Source organism: Talpa occidentalis, unplaced genomic scaffold, assembly GCF_014898055.3.
Source record: "Talpa occidentalis isolate TD23 unplaced genomic scaffold, MPIMG_talOcc4v2.1 talOcc4.13, whole genome shotgun sequence".
NCBI lineage: Eukaryota > Metazoa > Chordata > Mammalia > Eulipotyphla > Talpidae > Talpa > Talpa occidentalis.
Window position 1 is genome coordinate 43782361 of NW_023601322.1, and position 21065 is coordinate 43803425.

General features: G+C 40.6%; 1 pseudogene; it reads right to left on the bottom strand.

The window, feature by feature from the left end:
- LOC119242815 (kelch domain-containing protein 2-like) overlaps positions 1-20769 on the bottom strand; it is a 46104-nt pseudogene extending 25335 nt beyond the window's left edge.
- Positions 20770-21065: the final 296 nt, after the last annotated feature.

Sequence of the window (21065 nt, forward strand, 5' to 3'; positions counted from 1 at the left end):
CCCTACCCCCCATAGAGTGTCTCTGGTTCATAGTTGCTTGTTGATTTTGATTTTCACTTTCTTATAGTTATTCATTTTCCTGGTCCCTTATTTAAGTTTTCTAGATTCCTGCTATGAGTGAGACCATCCGGTATTTTTCTTTTTCTTTCTGGCTTATTTCGCTGATCATGATCCCTTCCAGCGCCATTCATGTTGCTGCAAATTGCATGTGTTTATCTTTTTTGAATGCTGAGTAATATTCCATGGTGTATATGTACCACATCTTCTTGATCCAGTCATCTATTTTTGGGCATTTGGTCAACAGAGACTTTTATTTCAATATTTATGATAGTTAAAAAATTGTAGATCTCCAATAATGAGTGATTTGTTAAATAAATTATACCACATCCAGAGGAATATTTCAAAACACAGAAAAGTTTATGATACACAGTTAAGTGAAAAAAAGTGTCACAATTCAAAATGTAAGTATAATTGCATTTTTATTATATAAAACTATACATTTCAATGTATAGGTGATCATAAATCTCTGGCCCCTCTATAGAGATATATAGGTAAATATCACTATAGAAATCATTACAGAAAAAGGAAATGATGTATTCATCTTTAACAGTATAATTATGAAGACATACAGTATATTTCAACTTTTTTTGCATACTGTCCTGAATTTAATACATTTCTACATACTACATATAATGGGTAAAATCTCAGATTTGCAAGATGAAAAGTGGTCTGGAGAATGGTTGCAAAACAATGTGAATATATTTAATATTCTGAACTATATGGTTAAGATAGTAAATTTTATGTTTTATATTTTCTACAAATTAAAAAGAATCATCTGGTCACAGCATTTGTGCTTTCAGATAAAAAGAAATATAGGGAGGATTTTCTTATAACTGAACTATTCAACATGATAACCACTGGCCACATGTGGCCCATGAAAGTGACTAGGATTGACTAGTCCTGACAGTTCCCTCCATGGTGTTCTGGAGCATTGGAGACTTTGTCCAACTTGCCAGCCCTACCAATCTCCCATGCCAAGCTTCTAGAGAAGACCTTCAAGCAACATTTCTTCAAAAGAGAGTAGAGGAAGTGTGATTTATTGAAGAGCAGCATCCTACCAAAATCCCGGTGATGATAAATCCGTAAAATATGAAAAGCAGCTTCCTGTCCTAGACAAAATCAAGTACCAGTCCCTGATCACATCAACATGAATGAACCATAAAGATAATTAGAAGGCACAGATCAAAGTTTATCAAACCTTCTTTCTGTGAGTGAACTGGCATAGCATGGTGACTGTGGCCATGCTATTTTCCAAAGTATATGAAAATGAGAAGGATGATCCAAGTTTCATGTTGTGTGTGACTAAAATATTTTATTATAAAGTTATTAAATTTTTATTTATTTATTTTTTTATAGAGGCATGTTTTTATTTATTTATTTGTTTGTTTGTTTGTTTTGTTTATACATGCACTGGGTACAGTCAGAAGCACGGGAGGGTGAGAGAATTCACCAGAGCCAGAGCGGGGAGCAGAGCAGGCAGAAGGACCGAAGTACACTGCTGAGGGGAGCAGCGGGCGGCAGGAGAGGTCTGCGCGCCATGTGGGACCCTCCTTCGGTGGCCAGGGAGCAGCTGGGGATAGAACCGGCGCTGCAGAGGCCGCGGGCAGCTTCGCAACCCAGCGCTCAACCGCTGCGCCACTGGGGAGGCCCTAAATTTTTTAAATGTACTAATTAAAAAATGTGATTAAAGCTAGTTGAGATGTGCTCTAATTTAAGATACACACTAAAAATAAACAAAATAACAATAGTTCAAAGAGCTAAAGCCAAAAAAAATAGATATCTCATAATTTCATATCGATTTATAGTGAATGATAATATTTTGGATAAATTGGGTTAAGTAAAATATTAACTTCATTTCATCTGTTTCTTTTCATTTTTACTGTGTAAAAAGTAGGCATTAGATTTGGCAGTAGTTATTTTTTGGGAATTATCAGGCCATGAGTTAAAAGTAACTATACATAATGTGCTAAGAGATCTACTGTAGAAAGTAGACATAATGCAAGAACAGATAAGTAATGTAAGTGGAAAGATGGAAATATTAAGAACTAGATATCAAAAACAATGTGGCAGAGGGCCTCCCTGGTGGCGCAAGGGGTTAAGCACAGCACTATGATGCAATCCCCAGCCTCTGCAGCACGAGTTCGAAACCTGGCTGGCTAGGGAGCAACCCACATGGCACAGCACACCTCTCCTGTCTCGCCCACTGTGCCCCTCAGCAGTGTATTTCAGTCAGTCTGCCTGTTCTGTTCCCCACTCTGTCCCTGGTGAATCCTCTCACCCCCCGCATCTATGGCCTGTACCTCTGCTCTTGTATGCATAAATAAATAAATCTTTAAAAAAAAAGTTTTATAAAATCGGGGCCTCCCTGGTGACACAGGGGTTTTAAGACACAGTGCTATCAAGCTATCGACAGCCATTGTAGCAAGAGTTCGATCCCTGGCTGGCCAAGGAGCTGACCCACATGGCTCAGCAGATCTCTCCTGTCTTGCCTACTGCTCCCCTCAATAGTGTATTTCAGTAGATCTGCCTGTTCTACTCTCCACTCTGGTGAATCCTCTCACCTCCCACACCTCTGGCCTGTACCTCAGTTCTTGTATGCATAAATAAATATATATTTTTTTAAATTTATAAAATCTTTCTCAAAGTTCTATACCACACACCAGGAGTCAACTGGATTAATACAACTACTTTCCAACCCAAGACAGTTGCTTAACACAGCCTCAGGGTATCAGCCAAATATTTCAAGTATGACTTAAGAAGTTATTCCAGATGAGATGTAGGCTGTGGTTACTTGACCAAGGAATTGAATAGAAGGAAATATATCAGAAACATATTAAGAATATATAAGTCTGGCTTTCAAAATTCCATAATTCTTCAACCCCTCACACAGTCCTCAGGGCTCCCACAACTAAACATGAGAGCTTACTCTTTAATACCACTTCAGATGTGATTACAGAGGATCATTGATGGAAGAACCTTCCAGAGCCCAAGCAAAAAACCAAAAGACAATGAACAAAGAGATTGCTTGACAGAGTTCAGGTCTCATGGAGAAACACACTTTATTGCCAGGGCAGGAAATCTTTCAGCTCAGTGGGCATTACATTATTGTTATAGTCCAGTGGTAGCTGTTTTCCTTCCTTTCTATCTACTTTTTTTTTTATTAAAGATTTATTTATTTATTTATGCATACATAAACTGGGGGACAAGCCAGAGGTGTGGGGTGTGTGTGAGAGGATTCACCAGACAGAATGGAGGAACAGAACAGGTGAAATGATTGAAATACACTGCTGAGGGGAGCAGCGGGCAAGACAGGAGAGGTCTGCTGTGCCATGTGGGTAGCTCCCTAGCTGGGGATCCAATTTGTGCTGCAGTGGCTGTGGTTAGCTTCACAGGCTGCGTCTTAACCCCTTGCACCACCAGGGAGGCCCTCTATCTACTTCTGAAAGGGGTTTTATGATGCCATTATCTTTTCACCATTATCTTTTTTGGTAGGTGGAGGTAAGGAGGACAGATAATGTATTTTTTAAAAGATGTTCACATGAAAGAGTAAGAAGTAGTTCTAATGGAGCAATGCATGTTACTCAGAGGTCCTGGATTTTGAAAGCAATGTTAAGGGCAGATGAAACTTTGTATTGTTTCACCTGGACAAGGAAAAAAATTGTTCTATAGGTAAGAAGAAGTGTGAACATGGATACTTGTGTGATCAGAATATAGAGTGTAACTGAGACTGATAGTCACCTCTCTATGAATTCTTCCTTCTTCCTCTAACAATATAATTACCTGAATTTTGTATCAGCTCATGGTCATTCAGCCAAAGGCTTTATTTTTCAGCCTCCTTCGCATCTGGGTTTGACCTGCGAATTAGTTCTAGATAATTGGATGTAGGAAGAATATAACCTATTGTTAGGTTATTTAAAGAAACAGTCATGTCTCCCCTTGTTCCTTTCTCTCTTCCTAGTTGCTGAGAGGTTAATATACAGCAGAAGCTAATGCAATCATCTTAGATTACTGGGGAGATGCTATGGTAGCCAACATGTCAGAGCTGCCATATCAGTCCTGGAAAACTTATGTTTACACTTTGCCATAGAAATAAAGTTCTCTTATGTTTATTTGGGTCAGAGAAATTCAAAGTGATAACCTGACTACTGTAGGCTTATGATGAAGTATTATATATCTTTGTATTATAACTATTTTTTATTAATTATGGTTCTTCTAATTATAAATAATTAACTAGTAATATTATCAGCAAATGATAACATGTAACAAGTCTCTTTCATAAGCTAAGGATTGGAAATTCAGTCAAGACTTGGAGGATCTAAAATAGGAAGAGAGGGCCTCCCCGGTGGCGCAGCGGTTGAGCACTGGGTTGCGAAGCTGCCCGCGGCCTCTGCCGCGCCGGTTCGATCCCCGGCTGCTCCCTGGCCACCAGAGGAGGGTCCCACATGGCGTGCAGACCTCTCCTGCCGCCTGCTGCTCCCCTCAGCAGTGTACTTGGGTCCTTCTGCCTGATCTGCTCTCTGCTCTGGCTCTGGTGAATTCTCTCACCCTCCCGCGCTTCTGACTGTACCCAGTGCATGTATAAACAAACAAACAAACAAATAAATAAATAAAACATGCCTCTATTAAAAAAAGAAAGAAAGCTTTAAAAAAATAAAATAGGAAGAGAACTCTTCAAGATCTGAGGTTTTTCTTACCTCAGTTTCTGCAAACCTGTTTCCTCTGTTTTGGTTGGTATATGACCAACTATGATTGAACTGGCCCTGACTTCCCTCATTTCCTAAAAGAAGTCTTAATTTCAGAGTTCTTAGCATAGGGAACCTGGCCCAGTTCTGGCTAGTGTTCACATAATTTAATTAACCCCTACACAAATATTGGAGGAGAAAAGGTCTCAGAGAAGACTGGTTTCAGCTTTGTAGATAACCTATGGGGCTAAATATGATTAAATTACATGTCTTTTGTATTATGCTTTGTCACTAAGGCTGTGGATAAACAGGAACTCCCATTCACTGCTGGTGGAAATGCAAATCAACACAATCATTGTGAAGTAGAATTTGGCAATATCTAACAAAACCACTCAAGTGTTTATTTTTAACAATTGCACTTCTAGGAAGTTGTCCCTGGGACACACTCTCAATAATATGAAAATACATATGCACAACATTGTTCATTGCAACATGGTTTGTAATTGCAGTCTAAATACTCAAACATAAAAAAGTAATTGAAGTATGGTAGATTTACACTACACAATAGACTATTACACAACCATATTATATATTTAAGCTGATGTGGTATGATTTACAGAACATATTCTTTGAAAAAGTGAAAAGAATCTATGGCAACAATGATCATAATGTGGTCCACACACTTGGGTTCCTTGAGACACTTTCCGGTGGTCTATGATGTCAAAACTATTTTCATAACAATACTAAGATATTATTTGCCTGTTTTCTTGTGCTGACATTTGTACTGTTGGTACAAAAGAAATGGAAATAAAATTGCTGGGGCTTCCACAAATCAAGGCTATGAAAAATAAATCTTTAGTGTCACATAGTCTTGACATAAAAAATAGACAATTTCACTTAAAGTGTTTTTGATGAATCAATAAAAACTAGTAATTTTATTGAAACTTCATCCTGAATACATATTTTTAATATTCTGTGTGACTAACTAGAAAGTACATGTAAAGTACTTGTGATATCCACAGACTCTGTACCAGAAAATATAAAGGCTCCCAAGGAATGAAGGCAAACCAAAAGGATAAGGGAGCCAGTTTGAGGCACCCACTCTGGCCAAATATGAGACAATCTGTGCAGTGAAATAAGTAATAGAAATCAGTTATAACCCACTGAATAAAATTGGACCACACAAATTCATACTGCTATAAACAAACAAGCAAACAACTGGAGATGAAAAGTCTCTTCCACAAAGTGGAATGCAAACATGAAAATATAAAAGAAATAGGGCCCCCCTGGTGGTGCAAGGGGTTAAGACACAACCTATGCTATCCACAGCCACTGCACCACGAGTTCGATCCCCGGCCAGGGAGATAACCACATGGTGCAGCAGACCTCTTCTGACTCACCACCTGCTCCCCTCAGCAGTGTATTTCAGCTGATCTGCCTGTTCTGTTCCCCACTCTGTCTGTGGTGAATTCTCTCAACCCCTGCACCTCTGGCCTGTACCTCAGCTCTTGTATGCATAAATAAATCTTTACAAAAATGTAAAAGAAATAATAGGGCTAGAATTCACCAATTGATAAGTATGGTGGTAATATTTTAATTCAGTTTGAATAAGAAAAGATTATTAAACTAGAGGGTGAAAATTTTAAGAATAGATCAACTACATTGTTTCAAGAAGTCTTAAATATGGAAGAAAAAAATAATACATTTACAGTAGAGAAACTTAGCAGACACCATCTTCACCTAAAAATAATCAAAGCTAGCATTATCAGTAAGGGGACAAGTCAACACTGAAATCTTTTGTCACCTAATATAATCCACTGAGAAGGGCATACGCTCACAGCCTCAACCTAATTATGAGGAAAAATGGAACAATGCCAAGGGGAGAGGCACTGTATAATGTAACAGGTCTTTATTCTTCAAATATGCCAAGGTCATGAATGACAAAGTAGACTGTTCCAGATTAAAGAGTCAATACAATATGTAATCCCAGATTGAATCTTAATCTAGAAATTTTTGCATTCCTATGAAGGACATTTGTCATCTAGAAAAACATGAATCTGGGCCATGTACTAGGTAACAGCATCATATCAATGTTATTTTCCTAATTTTGATAATTATATAAAAGGAGTTCCTTATTCTTAAGAAATACACATGGATGTATTTAGGGCCCAAGAGGCAATATATCATCACTCATTCTCAAATGATTCAAGAAAAAGAGGACATATGTGGGAAATGATTATCTATGTGTTTGTGTATAAATTATGAACCAAAATCTGAGAAATACGGGTAGTGAAAAATATATGATATCTTAGTACTATTCTTACCACTCTTTTTTTAAAAAAAGATTTATTAATTTATGCATATAAGAACTGAGAAGTAAGCCAGAGGTGGGGGATTCACCACCCCTCTCTGGTGACAGGATTCACCAGAGAGAGTCGGGAGCATAAGAGGCAGATCCACTGAAATACATTACTGAGGCGCACAGCCCATGAGACAGGAGAGGTCTGCCGCCCACGTGAGTTGCTCGCTGGCCGGCAGTGGATTGAAATTGTGCTGTAGTGGCGGCAGCTTGATAGTGCTGTCTTTAACTGCTAAGCCACCAGGGGGGCTCTATTCTTACCACTCTTTAAAAAAAACCCTGCAATTGGGAGCCTCCCTAGTGGTACAAGGGGTTAAGATGCAGCACTATGAAGCTATCCACTGCAGCACCAGTTCGATTCCCAGCCAAGGAGTTAACCCACATGGGTCAGCAGACCTCTTCTGTCTCATCTGCTGCTTTATTCAGCAGTGTATTTAAGTAGATCCACCTGTTCTGTTCCCCACTCTGTCTCTGGTGAATCCTTTCACTGCCCCCCCCCGCCCGGCCTGTATGCCAGTTCTTGTATGCATAAATAACTAAAAAACAAATCTTTTAAAAAAGTAAATCAGGCCGCCCCTGGTGGCGCAGGCAGTTGAGCGGTGTTGTGAAGCTGTTCTCAGCCTCTGCAGTGCCGGTTTGATCCCGGCTGGCCAGAAGGCGAGGGTCCCACATGGTGCGGCAGATCTCGCCTGTCTCGCCCGCTGCTCCCCTCAGCAGTATATTTCTGTCGTCTGCCTGTTCTGCTCCCCGCTCTGTCTCTGGTGAATCCTCTCACCCTACCGTGCATCTGGCCTCTACCCCGGTTCTTGTATAAATAAGTAAATAAATCTTCAAAAAAAAAAAAAAAAAGAAAGAAAGAAAGAAATGGGCAGCGTATGCGAATAGGCAATTCAAAGAGAATATCAGAATATATCCTCTAAAGGGCCTCCCTGGTTGCGCAGCAGTTGAGCACTGGGCTGTGAAGCTGCCCATAGCCTCTGCAGCACCCGTTCGTTCCCTGGCTGCCGGGTGAGGGTCCCACATGGCGCCCAGACCTCTCCTGCCGCCCGCTGCTCCCCTCAGCAGTGTACTTTGGTCCTTCTGCCTGCTCTGCTCCCCGCTCTGGCTCTGGTGAATTCTCTCACCCTCCTGTGCTTCTGACTGTACCCAGTGCTTGTATAAATAAATTTAAAAAAAAATGTAAAATGGGGACTTCCTGTGGCACAAGGGGTTAAGCACAACACTATGAGGCTATCTGCAGCCACTGAAGCACAAGCTTGATCCCTGACTAGGGAGGTGACCCACATGGCACAGCAGACCTCTCCTGTCTCCCCTGCTGCTCCCCTCAGCACTGTATCTCTATGAATCTGCCCGTTGTGCTCCCTACTCTGTCTCTGGTGAATCCTCTCACCGCCCCCCCCACCTGTGCCCCACTTCTTATATATATATAAATAAATAAATCTTAAAAAAATTTTTTTAAATAGAAATACCTTGTGACCCAGCAATCCACTCTTGGGTGTATATTCACAGAATGTTGAAACCATTGCCAAAGAACACTTACATACTACAATATTCACAGCAGCGTTTTTGTTTGTTTGTTTTTAACAATAGCTGGGACATGGAAGGAGTCTAAATCTCCTTCAGTGGATGGATGGGTCAAATACACACCATGGAGTATTACCTAATCACAAGAGAGGGTGAAATGCAGCGTAGCCACTTGTAACAAATGGAGGGAATTTGAGAAAATTATGTGTAGCAAAGAAAGTTAACACACATTGGACATTCATAAGAAAGACATGTAACATAAAACACTTTCAAAAACTAGTGGACGTCAATAAATATCTTGAAGGTTCTGGGGTTAAAAGGGAGTGGGAAAGGAAGGGTAAGGGACAAGGGGACACAGGGGATAGTGGGGGTGGGGGACAGTGGTAAAAAGTCAGACATATAAGGACAAAGACTGTATGATTCCACTTTCACAGGGGCCCTGGAGTAGTCAAATTCATAGAGACAGAAAGTAGAAAGTACCAGGGACTGGGTGGTGGGCAGTAAGAATGGGGAGTTGGGCCTCCCTGGTGGGCACAAAGGGTTAAGACACAACCTATGAAGCTATCCACAGCCACTGCAGCACAAGTTCCATCCCTGGCCAGGGAGCTACCCACATGGCACAGCAGACCTCTCCTGTCTTGCCCGCTGCTCCCCTCAGCAGTGTATTACAGTCAGTCCGCCTGTTCTGTTCCCTGCTCTGTCTCTGGTGAATCCTTTCAGCTTCCCATCTCTGGCCTGTACCCCAGTTCTTATATGCATAAATAAATAAATCTTTAAAAAAAGGAAAGAAACCACTCTCCTCCTCTTTAAAAAAAAAAAAAGAATGGGGAGTTATTTAAAGGGAATAGAGTTTCAATTAGAAAGATAAAAATGTTCTCAAAGGTAGAATAACAATTTAACTGAAATGCACCCAAAAAAACATTAAAATGGAAAATTTTGTGTTAGTTATATTTTACTAAACATACCCCCAAAAATGAGGGTTGACAGTCTGAGATACATTTGAACCCACAACATCAGTGAGCTTTCCCCAGGAATGATTATATACTGTAATTTCATTCTATAAAAAACATCTAAGGAACAGCCTCCTTTCCCACCAGAGATCTTGTAACATCTTGCCAATCAAAGTGAGAAATGGTCTATTTAAATAATAGTTATGAACTGGCTTGGGAGGTAATCTTAATCACTACAGTAATTAGCCAACAGTCTGTTTGCAGGATAACACTTCCCAAGGATGCGGGTAACACTGAGAAATCAAGCATTTTGCAGGCCTCTCCCTTCCACATACTTTGACCTCTACAGTATGACTAAAAAACACAAAATAAAGTTAAATAGCTGACTTAATGCATTCTGAATTCTGGCAGGGGCCTGGCGTGAAGTGGGTTCATGTTCTCATCAAGGTTCTCGTTATTTTTTTATAGTATAAACAAAAGTAAATTGTTTTCTACACTTAAGTGCTGGCAGTAATTACCTGTACAGCATCAAACATCAAGGCGCAGTAAATCTAGTCTTACTTTTAGAAACATAAAGTGGCAAGTGAAAAAAAAAATCCATTTTCACAGGCACAATGAAATTTCAGGCTTATCATCTTTTAAAACTTTATTAACCAGACTCTCTGCCTCTAATCCAGTTTAGAGAAAACGACAAACGTCATCTTCCTAAAGTGTTAGCAAATTAGCAACATTTCCCATGGAGCAAGGCCCTGACCACATCCAGTCTAGTAATCTGACCTCAATTTATGTTCTGTGGTTTACTTTCCTTAACTCCCTTTTAACCTACTAAATCAGACTACCAAACCATACAATAAATCCCTAAAAGTGCAACAAGATCAAAGAATGAATCCATTTTCCAGGCTTTAGGTATGCAGTTACATATAAACACCTTACACCTTCAATTTTTGAAATTCACTGAATTATTCTTCTCTTCCTTGGGACACCTGGGCAAATCCCCTTTTGTTCTTTGCTTATTTATTTAATTTTTGCATCAAATAACTTAATGCTTTAAAAATCGCGAGCACTCAAAATATATTTGTCAAGTGAATAATACTGCTATTTCTGTTTCCACGTAGAGTAGGAATCTGGTGCTGAAGATAGATTTTTTTTTTAATTTAAAAATAACAGTTTGGGGGCCTCCCTGGTGGTGCAGCGGTTGCGCGCTGGGTTGCGAAGCTGCCCGCAGCCTCTGCGGCGCAGGTTTGATCCCCGGCTGCTCCCCGGCCACCAGAGGAGGGTCCCACATGGCGCGCAGACCTCTCCTGCCGCCCGCTGCTCCCCCTTAGCAGTGTACTTCAGTCTGCCTGCTCTGCTCCCCGCTCTGGCTCTGGTGAATTCTCTCACCCTCCGCGCTTCTGACTGTACCCAGTGCTTGTATAAATAAATAAATAAATCTTAAAAAAAAAAATAAATAAATAAAAATAACAGTTTGCTTTTTATGATGGTATAAGTAAGTGATCCAAGTTCATTGCAGAAAATTCGTGAGAGTAGAGAAGCAAGATCCCACAACTGAGCAGAGGCAATATTTATATTTAGGGTTTCACAAATAGTCAATTGATGCAACAGATGAAGCTGAATTCTAGAAGAGAAGTACACAGATTTAGTTTTGTTCTGTTTTGTTTCTAAGGGCATTCAAATAATGCCTAGAGTGAATGGAGATTATAGCTCTAGAAACCTCCAGGTAAAAGAAAATAAAACTTTAATTTTATTAACCTGGAAGAAAGAGCACAAACTCTTTTTGTGGGTTTTCCAAACCTCAGCTTTTTCCTCAAAGCAAACTTGGCCCATTCCTCTCTCTCTCTCTCTCTCTCTCTCTGTGTGTGTGTGTGTGTATGTTTTGGGGGTGGTGGTGGTGGTGATAAACTAATCAATGAGGAATGAATGTAAGGTCTTATTATAGTATTTAAAAAAAAATTTTTTTCCCTAGCTGAGCCCATGTGTTAACTGATAAGGATTACTTAACAGTAACTGAAATCTTTTTTTTGCACTGAAATCCAATACAAAATTGATGTTATTTTTATTCTGGACTAAAGTTTATTTTGCATTTTTCATGCAGAAATAATTTGATTGCAATTTGCAAATTAAGAGATGCATTTTGTGTGTGGGTGTGGGATAAATGAGATGGGCAGATGCAGGTTTAAAATATAAGAGAAACGAAACGTTTTCTAAAAAGCGTCATTGGTATGAAAATGGAGAAAGGTTATTTTGTGAATTGGATTTCAAAGTTACATAGAAAGGCTTGTATTTCAGACTAGGGGCAGGACCCAAGAATTCTTGGAGGCTCAACAAATTGTCAGGAGACTAGTCATTGGGGTTACAAAACCTTAATTCCTTTGGAAAATGTACTTTGTGATCAGAGAAATGAGAAGTGACAAGAGACTGATCAAGCAAAAGTTTATGTAGGTTTTTGCTATGTTCTTTCACATAAAGAAGATGGTTAGGGGCCTCCCCCGTGGCGCAGTGGTTGAGCGCTGGCTTGCGAAGCTGCCCGCAGCCTCTGCAGCACCGGTTCGATCCCCGGCTGCTCCCCGGCCACCGGAGGAGGGTCCCACATGGCGCGCAGACCTCTCCTGCCGCCCGCTGCTCCCTTCAGCAGTGTACTTTGGTCCTTCTGCCTGTTCTGCTGCTCCCCTCTCTGGCTCTGGTGAATTCTCTCACCCGCCGGTGCTTCTGACTGTACCCAGTGCTTGTATGGATAAATAAATAAATCTAAAAAAATAAAATAAAATAAAATAAAGTCAAAACTTTAAAAAAAAAAGAAGATGGTTATATGAACAGATTTCATTAGATAAAAGCAAAGTGAAACTAACTCAAGAAATCTGGATCCATTTTTGTTTGAAAGAGATGTGTAGTTTTTAAAACTAAATGGGATTCTTATGAAGTACAAAATGCTTAGAACAAATTACTGATAAGTAATTTTTCTTTTTTTAAAAAAGATTTATTTATTTATGCATACAAAAGCTGGGGTACAGGCCAGAGGTACAGGGGGGTGTGAGGATTCACTAGAGACAGAGTAGGGAACAGAACAGGCAGATTTACTGAAATACACTGCTGAGGGGAGCAGCAGGTGAGACAGGAGAGGTCTGCTGCACCATGTGGGTCACCTCCCTGGCCGGGGATCAAACTCATCCTGCAGATAGCTTCATAGTGCTGAGACTTAACTCCTTGTGCCCCTGATAAGTGATTTCAATGAGGGATAATATGTCCAAGAACTATAAGAAAGAGACAGAGGAAAGGAGGGAGAGAGAAAGGAAGAAAGAAGAGAGAAGGGATGAAGGAGGGAAGAAAAAGCATTCAGATAAGCTCACAAATCTAATTTTTCCTCTAGACCTAATGGAATAAGACAAACAGTGCTATTGCAGATGTAATTGCCTTAAAATTAATATTTGCTATAAAATGGAGTTTGACCACAATCATGGAGGTTGAATATCACAGGCATGGGGGTACTGTGATCACCGAAATCTTTTCATACTTCGCAAATAATTTTATGTTTAGCTATGACGTTCAGCTACCAGAAACAATCTGTTCTTAACAAGTGATTTTTATGTCCATCCAGAGACTTTCTTACATCTTTCTAGCCCCATTCATGGCAGATAGGAACAGGAACCGGAACCAGGTTCTTCATATCATGTATTCACATGTGCTAAGCAATCCTCACAGGCTACCCAATGTCTTTAAGATAAAGGAGTGACTCACAGCAGGGCCACATAGATGAGGAGTGTCCCTATGGAGATCACATCTTCAAACATCTTTAGGTTCATCTCTTTGGGGTTCAGCTTCAGCTTAGGGGCTTCTATCAAGGAAATCCCAGATCTGCCTCACTGTCTCCCAGCAGCCATATTTTCTCAGTTAATATTTTTTTAAAAGATTTATTTATTTATATATGCATAGAAGAACTGGGGTGTAGGCCAGAGATGTGGGGGGTGAGAAGATTCATTAGAGACAGAGTGGGGAGCAGAACAGGAAGTTCTACTGAAATACGTTGCTGAGGGGAGCAGTGGGCAAGTCAGGAGAGGTCTGCTATGCCATGTAGGTCACCTCTCTGGCTGGGGATTGAACTTGCACTTAAGTGGCTGCTGCGGATAGCTTCATAGTGCTGTGTCTTAACCCCTTGTGCCACCATGGAGGCCCCTCTCCTACTAACCTCTTATGTTAATTTATTCACCCAACCAGAGAAATTTCCTCTCCTGTCAAAAGTAAAGTAAAACAATTTTCAGAGACTTCAAAGTCTCAATAAAGTAAAACAATTTTCACAGACTTCAAAATGAGACAATTAAGTTATAGCTTAGTGAACAGGTTTCTTTAACTCAAAAAGTCAGGGCTCATACTTTGACAAGTTCAAATAGGAAAAATGGAAATAGGCATCCGAGGGTAGGACTGTCCAAAAGAGAAAATTTACCTCAGTTACTGGCCTAAAATAGGCCAGTAGAACTAAAAGCCTTTACGTAGCATCTAATGATAAAATCTAATTGTATTCTCTGGCAAGAAGAAAATGTTAAACCATAGGAACAGAAACATCTTGAAAGGAAAATACAATAGGGCATAATTCTGGGACTTCTTAGCCCCATTAGTAAACAAATCATTTAGACTAGGCAAGCCAGGACATTAACTATAATTTTATCCAGAAATATGAAGTCAGGGATTTGCTTCAAAATAACACAGTAAAAAAGGAAGCATGTGAGGGTATAGATGAAGCAAGAGTGGTCACTGGCTGGTAATTGTTGAAACTCAATGATGGGGTATGGGGAGTTATTATCTTGGGATCTCCACCTGTAGATGTATTGAAAAGATTTCCGTGATAAAAAGTGAGAAAGCAAAACAAAGACATTATGATTCTGAAAGAATCCTTGTTTCTGAGGTTACCTGACTACTATTCAGGTTTTCTAAAAAAATAAAATGTATTGGGCCTCCCCTGGTGGCGCAGCGGTTGAGCGCTGGGTTGCGAAGCTGCCTGCAGCCTCTGCAGCGCTGGTTCGATCCCCGGCTACCGGTGAGGGTCCCACATGGCGCGACAGAACTCTCTTGCCGCCCGCTGCTCCCCTCAGCAGTGTACCTCGGTCCTTCTGCCTGTTCTGCTCCCTGCTCTGGCTCTGGTGAATTCTCTCGCCCTCCCGTGCTTCTGACTGTACCCAGTGCTTGTATAAATAAATAAATCAATCTTTAAAAAAAAAATAAAGTGCAATAACACTAAAAGTACCACCCATTCAAAAAAAAAAATAAATAAATAAAATGTATTCAGAACGAGTAAATATGTGTGTGAATTGGTGCCAAACACAGAGAGAAGCAGAAAGTAAGGACTGATTTAGACAATTATTTGCCCCTTGAAGAGGAAACCGGAGAGTCTATGCTGTAAACGTGTTGCTGAGGAGAGCTTCCAGAGTAGGTAGGAAGCATAAAATAAAACATGTCTAAGTTTTAAAAATAAAGTATACAAAGGGTCCTCCCTGGTGGCGCAGGGGTTAAAGTCTCAGGCTATCAAGATACCACCAGTCACTGCAGCATGAGTTCAATCCCCAGCCAGGGAAATAACCCACAGGGGCAGCAGACCTCTCCTGTCTTGCCTGCTGCTCCCATCAGCAGTGTATCTTAGTGGATCTGCCTGTTCTGCTCCCCACTGTATCTCTGGTGAATCCTCTCACCCACCCCCCACCTCCTGCACCTCTGGCCTGTACCCTAGTTCTTGTATGCAAAATAAAAAAAAGGTATATCCAAGTAGTTTGGAAGTGAGTATGTTTTACTGTGTTTGAAGGTAATATGGAAGATTTGCTTTGGCTATTGCCTGACATCCTGCATTGGCTTGATAAACACTTTGGAAGTTCACAGATTGTTGTTCTTCTACACATGTGCCAAAGACTTCACTGAAATGTCCCATGCCTTTCAGGGGATATGCTGATCCATCCATATATGGTAACTTCCAGAATGTTTTGGCTACTTCTACCCACCACTTCCTTGCTGTCTTTCCTCTCGCAGTCATTAAATATTATTATGTATGTTTATGGTGTGCAAACTAAAACTAATTTGAGCCTAAGCTTCAGAAACATCAAAACGCATTAGAAAGTGATTTTCTTGGTGTATCTGAAATCTTACATGCCATTCTTTCCTTCTGTTAGTATGTTTGATTATATGCTGATATAATCTTTTACACATGTGCCACTATATTCTTTTACACATGTGCCACTAGAAGCCAAAGCTTTCATTGAAATGTCCCGTGCCTTTCAGGGAATATACCATCCATATATTGAAAGCACTTATTAGTTCATTTTGAGGAAAAGTATCTTACCTTATTTTGACATGTTGTAATACTTGGCCAATTTTTTTATAAAAATTACCAGTAGTAGGATTAACCTTTCCAATTTTGCGATTTGGTCATTCAAATTAACAGTGTAAATGGTTTGACAACCTTTGTTATTATTACTTAGAAAAGGTAACAAATAATGAATTCTCAGGATGTCCTTGTTGGGGGTTATTCACACTTGCTAATGATTAACCACCCATGGTTCCTGGACCATGGAGTCAGACTTAAAAGCCCAGAAACAACTACATCCTATTTTAGATTCCTATTTTAAATGTCCAATAAGTGGAGAGTGGTACATAAATTATGTTGATACAGTGGGCTATTAGTCATTGAAACTGATGGTAAACGGCAGTCTTCCAAAAAATATTAGAAGTTTTTAGAGAGAAGGAAAATACTACAGATTCGAAACTCAATCGCCATAAAGAAAGAACATGGAAGAAGGAAAAGGAAGGTACAATAAAAAAACGTGGGACTGCAGCAGCCTCAGAGAGGGCTTCCGCCTTCTCAGCTCCACTAACACCTCTTTCTGGCAGGTGCAATATGCATTTTAAAATCGGGAGGGGCTTCCTGCCCTCCTTCCCACACCCCTAGTTCCATCTCCCTTTCAGAATTTCCCTAGTTCATGAGAGGTGCTTAATTTTGATGAACTGTGGCGATTTTTAAGAGATCCTGTTGGTATTTTAATAGAACTTGCTTTGAATTTAAAGATCGATTTGGGGAAAATAAACATCTTTAAGTTTTCACTATTGAATCTTACTAGAAATAATAAGTTATATCTTTCATTTTACTTGTCTTCCTTTATGTCCCTCAATAGGGTTTTAAAGTTGCCTTCATAAAACTTGCACATATTTCTTATTAATTTTACTTCTCGTTATTTCATTATTTTATTGCTATTATAAATGGGCCTGTTATAGCTTTGGTAATGATGATAAATGGAAACATGTGAATGAATTAACCCTTTGACAGAAAGAGGGAAGAGGGAATACATTAAAACTTGTATGACATTCTGAAGATCTTACTTTATGTATTTATATGGTACTTATTCCAAGCGATTTTTTAATAAAATCAGGACATGCATTTTTTAAATTTTTTAATTTAAATTTTTTTTATTTATGCGTGTAAGAGCTGGGGCCAGAGATACAGGGGAGGGAGAGGGGGAGAGGTTTTACCAGAGACAGAGTAGGGAACAGAACAGGCAGACTGACTGAAACACACTGCTGAGGGGAGCAGCAGGGGAGACAGGAGAGGTCTGCTTTGCCATGTGGGGTGCTCCCTTGCTGGCCAGGGATCCAATTCGTGCTGCAGAGACTGTAGATTACTTCACAGTGTGGTGCTTAACCCCTTGCGCCACCAGCAAGGCCCCGTGCAATTTTTTTAAATCAGGGCATATACCTACATTTATTATTGGTCCATCTAACGCTGTTCCCTCAATATAGTTCACTGCTTTCAGCTCTCTGTCAGCTTTTAAACTAACACAAAAACAAGCTGGCTTTTGCTTATTTTTAAAAAAGAAGGAAAAGAGAACAGGAAAATAAGCATCGCAGTAGAAAATTTGACAAAAGTTATGAATGGGTAAAATGAGGAAATAAAAAGAACAAATAAACACATAAAAATATGCTTACCTTCTCAAACAAAGTGAACCTTAAAAATCAGGTGCTTTTTTTTTTTTTTTTTTTTGCCTAACAGTTTGATAAATATGAAACTGATTGATAATGTACAGTGTTAGTTAGCAAAAGCATAAAGAAAGAAGCTTCCTCATGTAGTTTTGCTGAGATTTTAAATAAGTAAGATTTTGGAGCAATTTGGTAATTTTTCTGAAAAGTCTGAATCTTTTTGACCTACCTCCCAGAGACCTCTACAAATATACTAACAAAAGCCCTAAATCTGCAAACATGATGACATCTGCTGAGACACCATGGGTCAAGTATGTTCCAGGTTACAAAAAGTAATTCCTTGGAATTGGTTGGTGTCCACGTTCTAAATGTTGTCAAATATTTCAGATAATTGCATGGTCTTTATGTGCCTGCTACGCTTTAGAAATTATTGAAATGCTCATCACTTACGAAGTTGTTACATAAATGAAAAAGCAGTTTGCAGAGTAACATTATTGTTTGGATTATTAACCAGGGCTCAGAATGGTGATTTGTCAAAATAAGGTAAGATACTTATCCTCAAAATAATTTGTCCCAAGACTTCAATTTCCTTATCAAATGCACAGGACAGCCCCATAACAAAGAATTATCCAACAAAATGTCAATAGGGCTGTGGTTGACAAACCCCAAGTTAGATGCTGGCAGGGATGGGGGGTTGGGGGTGTAACCTAAATTTAGGTGAGGTGACAGAGACTCCTCTGACAGAGAAGGTGATATTTAGGTCAAATTTTGACTAGGAGATGACATTTAGGTCATATTTTGACTAGTGCTGCAGACAGGCAGCAAATGGCAATGGTGTGGGATGGTCCCAGGCAGAGGAGGCTTGAAAACAACAAATAACAATGAAAACTTCCTTACATGTGCACATATGGAGTGACAGGGGCAATCACGGACTTTCATATTTTACTTGTAAACTTCCTTCTTGTTTGGATTTTTTGGTATGTATAATTAAAAATGAGGAAGAAAAAAGCAGGCTAGTTGAAAGAGCCACCTATAAAACTACAAGTAGATTTTGGGAAGAGATAGCCAGGTGTTCAGGAGGCCCTGGTGTCCTAACCTGCACTCTGAGGGTAGGCTCAGCCCCAAGCCTCCTTCCACATCCATGGAACCCCCCCAAAAGAATGAAAGAATAGTTTAGAGTCAGATAATTTATGCCTAATTTAGCTTTGTTATATTTGGGTGTGTTCTTTAAGTTATCTTGAAATACCTTACTAGTTTGAATATTAAATGAGACCATTTAAATAAGTTTTCCATAAACAGAAAGCACAGTACAGGTACATGATGCTGAGAATAAATGGAGAAAGGTTGTGACTGACTTATCTATTTATTTTGTTAGGTCCCTTGATTTCAAATCCCCTCTAGGTACTAGGTAAAGAAAAATGCAAAAAAAGGAAGGCTGGTAAGGGAAGTGCAGGCTAGGAGAGAGGTGATTACAAACACAAGCAGTGGCACCAGTTACATTATTCATGTAACTAAGATGAGAATAGTCCTGAGAGGGGTTGATAAAATCACCACAAATGGTCTTTGCCTAGGCCCAGGCCCTTGAAAAGACAATGGTCAGCTTCTCCTTAAGCAGCCCCAGACCCCCAACTGGAGATGTAAAAAGATGATTGCAGAACCCTGGTGCAGGGTTTGGAGCCTAGCAGTCTGCATATTTTATAAAAATATCTGTTCCCAGAGACTAGAAGCAAAAGGGATCCAATGACTATGTGAGTCATCATCATTTCTCCACCTAGGACAGTAATCATGCTTAATCATCAATAGCTGCTGAGTAAGTGAGTAACACAAACATTCTCCAATCACTTGGTGGATCTGGTAGCAATAAATAAATAAATAACTGCATGTATGATTAGCCTTTCCGGCTTATTTGTCTCCCTAAATGTTTATTTGAAGTTTTGCCTTTTGAAGGGTTTGCAGGCTGTGAAAAGTAACTTACACAACTCTGTTTCTGTCCTTGTCCTTGAGGCAGCTTCAGAAGATAAGTCACCAAGTAATTGGAACTAAGTGTGCCTTAAGGGGCAAAAAAAAATGGTGAAAAAGGTACATCACAGCTTTCTCAAGCACCAAAGCATCATCTCACTTGTACTCAGTTTTCCAATTTAATTATCATTCATATGAAGTCAGCGAATAACATACCGCAAATGTGAGCCGACTTTATTTTTACACTGAATAGAATCTTAAAAATCAATGAACCGCTTTTACAAGAGAGGCCCTGCCTGGACATTAAGAGACCGACAGAGCGAGAACTGAAACTTGTTTTTCCACCTTGAGAAAAGCAAATAAACAAAAAAATATCACAAGCAATTGCTGGTTTTTCTTGAGCCCGCTCTTTTGGGCTGTTTTCCTTGCCTGTGTTATTAGGCCGCATCTAGGCACTTCCTCCCCAGAACGCACCAACAATCCAAAGTTCCAAAGGAGTTTGGGACCAGTCTTGGGGGTGAGTAGGGGACATGAACCCTGGACGCCAACACACAGAATTGTGCCGGGGTTTTTCTTCCGAGCATCTCTCCCGCTTTTAATAACTGCTCGAATCTGATTCGCTCGTGCGGAAAAGGTATGCACCGGCCAATCAAGCCGGGCCTCCAGCAAGAGTTTAAAGTGCGACTTTTTCCTCCTCCCAGCTTGAAAGGGGCTTTTACTTCTCTGCGCCCCTCCCCATGGCTCTGTAAAGTTTGCTTTCTGGCTACAAATCCTCTTCAACTCTCGGTTTCCACCTCGGTTGCCTGAGGATCGCAGTCACGAGCCAAGTGCACTTAGCACAGGAACAAAAATTCCGTCCTGCACATGCAGAGAGCCACCGCGTGGCCTAGAATAACCACGCGGAAGAAGGAAACAGTTTTGTCTCGATCTGCTGAAAGCGGGCAGGGGGAGGGTTTCGCGATACCAAAGGCGTGTTTTGTTGGGTGGCTTCGAAAGCGCCCCGGCAGCCGATGCCGCTTTCGAAGTTAGCAAACAAAGCGTCTCCCCAGTAACCGCCCGGGTCCAGACGCAGCTCCTGCCACTCAACCCGGAGTTGCAGCGTCCGCCGGCCCCCGGCTCCTCCTCCCTGCGTCTCTCCTCCCTCCTCCAGCGTACCCCAACGGATGTGAGCACCAATCCCGGCAACAAACAACCCTTCAAACGCGAGCACCCAGCGGCCTCCCAGCCCGCGGCCCCCACCTCCTCCCCGCCCCACATCTGTCCTGCACTCGCGCTGCAGCTGATTCATCTCCAGCCAGGCCGGGGGAAGGAACTGCGCTCCAGCAAGTTGCAGGGTAGCTTCCAGGCGGGTGGCTTCCCCTCCCCCTTGGGGACCATGTTTTCCTTCTTGCCATTTTAGTTGTGTGTTCGCTTAGGTGCCGAGCAGTTGGCAAACCACAGGAGAAAAAAAAAATCGTAAGGCTGCTGCCTTTTTAGAATGACGCCTTTTCCTTGTTTATTCATTTTAAGCCCTGTAATTGGAAAAAAAAAAAAACACACCCAAGCTTTGTAAACTCTGGCCTCTCGTGGCGGGGGTGTCTTTTG